Raw genomic sequence first — 3,736 nt, forward strand, 5'->3', positions numbered from 1 at the left:
AGACCTTGGGCAGCAGATGGGACCGGGCGGCGCCAGCACTCCTAGGGGAGGCTCCCGCGGTGCGGGAGCCCACTGCTGCGGGGGAGGGGGAGTCTCAGGCATGGTCGGCTGCAGGTCCCAAGCCTTGCCCTGGGGAGGAGGCAGCTGAGGCCTGCGAGAATTGGAGCACAGTGCTGGCGGGTTGGCACTGCTGGGGGACCCGGCGCACCCTCGGCAGCTCCTGGCCTGGGGGCTAAGCCCCTCACTGCCCGGAGCCCGTGGCGCCGGCCAGCCACTCTGCTGGTTCCGGCCCGCGCCTCTTTCTCCACACCTCCCCGCAAGCAGAGGGACCCTGCTCCGGCCTTGGCCAGCCCAGAGAGGGTCTCCCACAGTGCAGCGGCTGGCTGAAGGGCTCCTCAAGCGTGGCCATAGTGGGCGCCAACACCGAGGAGGCCCGAGAGCAAGTGAGGGCTGCTAGCACGCTGTCACCTCTCAGGAACAGCATGAGCCGTGAACCCTGAGCTCTGAGCTCCAGTCTATGTACAACCAGGCTCTGCTGGACATGTGTGTGAATAAAGGAAGGACTGCAACAGTCAATTCACCAGTGAAGCGAGGCAGGAATTGCCTGGTCAGAGCAAAGGAGGCACGCTCAGGAGCTCTGGGAATAAGGTAGAAGAGGTTAAAAAGAAAGCAATCAAATTGACAATGAAGCAGGAGATATAATCATTTAAAAATTTAATTTTCAACATAATATAAGTTTTGCATGAGAGTTATACCTGAAAGTTATCTGGAATAATCTTTAACTTCACAATTTATCTGTGTGCTTTTAACTGTAGAAAATTTAATTTAAATAACTGTCTTGGGTAACTGGTTAATGAACAAATGGGAGTTCAGTGGGGTTTAAGTTCCATTTGGGGTCTTTCACAATTGTGTTGTACAAATAAATGTAAAAATCATTAGCATTAACTGAAAATAGCCATTCACTCTAACTCCAGGATTCATAATCTTGATCTATCATTTAGAGTTTCAGTTCAGTACTGAAATTTCAGCTTATGACTTGGTAAGTGGTTTTTCCATTTGAGAGTTTCATGTTGTTTTGCTTTTAACAGCAAAGTAAGCTTAAAGAAACAATTGTTAAATATGCTAGAAGAGCCTTCATAGAGTACTCTGATAAATTCTTCAAACACTGTTTCTGAGAATGATCTCACAGAACAGGAAGACTTGCCATTATGATCAGTGCACGGTAACCTGCTCAGTGTCCCTATGGCTAGTCCAAGCACTGTCACAGAGAGACAAGCAGTAGCTGCTTATGTTGCTAGATCTCAATTCTCACTTTCTGATTTACATGGGGTGGCACCACTAGCTGCAAATTCTACAAACTGTTACTTGGATTCTTCTTCCAGTACCAAATGCAAGTAAGGAAACTAGGCTTTTCTGCACATGGCCTTCTTTCTTTTTCTTCTTCTTTTTCTTTTTTTTCTTTTTTTTTTTTTTTTGAGACAGAGTCACTTTGTTGCCCATGCTGGAGTGCAGTGGCATGATCTTGGCTCATTGCAACTTCTACCTCCTAGGTCCAAGCAATTATCTTGCCTCAGCCTCCCAAGTAGCTGGAATTACAGGCACGCACCACCACACCGGGGTAATTTTTGTATTTTAGTAGAGACAGGATTTCACCGTGTTGGCTAGGCTGGTCCCAAACTCCTGACCTCAGATGATCCGCCAGCCTCGGAATCCCAAAGTGCTGGGATTACAGATGTGAGCTACTGCACCCAGTCTGTACGTGGCCATTTTATATGGTCATTGACACTGTCCTTGAGCTTTACCTGAACACCCCCATAACAACGTGTGACTAAGTGGAGTTGGGGACAGTAAAACTGTGCAGTATTAGGGATATGTGTTTCCTTAGATGGATCCTCACATGTTCTGGAAGAAGAAGAAAGTGAGAATCTGATCAGGTCTGAATAATACATGGCCACCCAGCGTTGCCCATGGTACTGTGCAGTTCATCAGAATTAGTCTTGCTTGTGCTTGGTACTCTATAGGAATACCTATTGACTCACTTTTTCAGCAAATATTCATCAATTGCCCTGTGCCAAAGAATACATTTGGTGTCATAGTAAACAGAGTTGAAGAAAATTTAGATAAGATGGCACGTAACATTTTACCTTGCATCTAAACAACACCAGTTTTAAGCTGCACCATCAATTATTTAAATAGATATTGAGGGGAACATCATGTTCGCTGTAAACATTTTGTTAACTTGTAATAGCATAAAATTAATTGGGAATCACATTAACTTTTCACAATCACAGTTAAAATTTGGTGTAGGCCTTCTCCATATTCAATTTAAGAATGTATCTGAATTGTACTCACATGACAGCCCCATTTACCAGGTTCCCTGCCAATGCAAACACATCCTGTCCAAAAACCAACTCTGATTTTTCCCTCATCACCCTTGCTCCAGACCCAGCTCCCCATTTCAGCAAATGCCACCACCACTGGCCTGTTGCTAAAACTTGAAACAAAAAACTTCTCCTTAATTTCTCCCAGTGCCTCCCTACCACATTCCATATCAAATTCATCTGTAAGTTTTGATGGGTTTTTCTCCAAATTATATGTTGGAAGTCTGCCCTTTTCTCTATCTCTGTATCTCTATGCTGGTCCTAGCCCCAACCCACTTCTGCAGACTCCTTAGGCAGCTCCCTTCTGCTACTCAGACTCAGATGGATCTTTCAAACAAGCAAATTAGGCCATTCTATTCTCCTGCTTAAATTCTCTTAATGGTTCTCTACTGTACTTAGAGTAAAGGCTAAACCCTTTCACTGTTTACAACTTAAGTGCTTCTCAGCCTCTGTCTGCTCAAGTAGTTCTTTGTTCCTTCATTCCTCCCCAGGCCAACCTTTTTTGTGCCTCAGGGCCTTTGCACTTACCATCTTCTCTGCCTTGAGGACCCCTCTCCCTCCTTGCCTCTGACTTCTTCATGTGGCTGCTTTTCCCTCTTCAGACAGGTCTTGCTGACCCCTAGAAGGTGGACCCTTCCACCACCTATTCCCTATACAGCCCCCTTCATTGTCTTCACAGCAGCTAACCCAACCAGTAATTCCACCATGGCCATGTTCTTTTTTTTATCATCTGCATTCCCCACTGAACTGCAAGCTCTATGATTTGATCTGAACAACCTTCACTAGATTGGAAATACTTTTATCTCTTCTGAAAAATGAGGTAAATTTTATTCCCTTTAAGTAATATAAGAAGGCAATATTCTGCATATACATCTTTTAATTTTAATGCTTCTCATACTGTGATCTTCCTAAAGAATTTTAAAAGACAAGCTACCATCCTCATTCCAGCCACAAAGCCAACCCCTTATAGTGCTACTAATGGTAATAAACACAACTAAGGTGTCAACTGTATGAATAAACACTCACTACTTATGGTCCCATTCACAGGTGTGATGAAAATGACAACTATAGTGAAATTTATTCCTCAATTATAAGATGTTTTGTAATTTGAAAAATGCCAAAAGGAAGGGGTGGAATATCTGATAATCAAGAAAAGAGAGTACTGCTTTTTATTATTCTCCATAAAACCAAAGTTTAGGGACCACGTTTCATTAGTTACCTGAAGGGTCCCTAGTACTTCCGAAGCCTACCCCCCTCACTTAGTGATGAGAAAACTGAGGCCCAAAGGAGTGACTTGCCCAAGGTCAGACAACCTTGTAGTGGTTACTGGGAGGAGTGATTAGAAAGCTCTAGCA

Source organism: Rhinopithecus roxellana, chromosome 21 (genome assembly GCF_007565055.1).
Source record: "Rhinopithecus roxellana isolate Shanxi Qingling chromosome 21, ASM756505v1, whole genome shotgun sequence".
NCBI classification, from domain to species: domain Eukaryota; kingdom Metazoa; phylum Chordata; class Mammalia; order Primates; family Cercopithecidae; genus Rhinopithecus; species Rhinopithecus roxellana.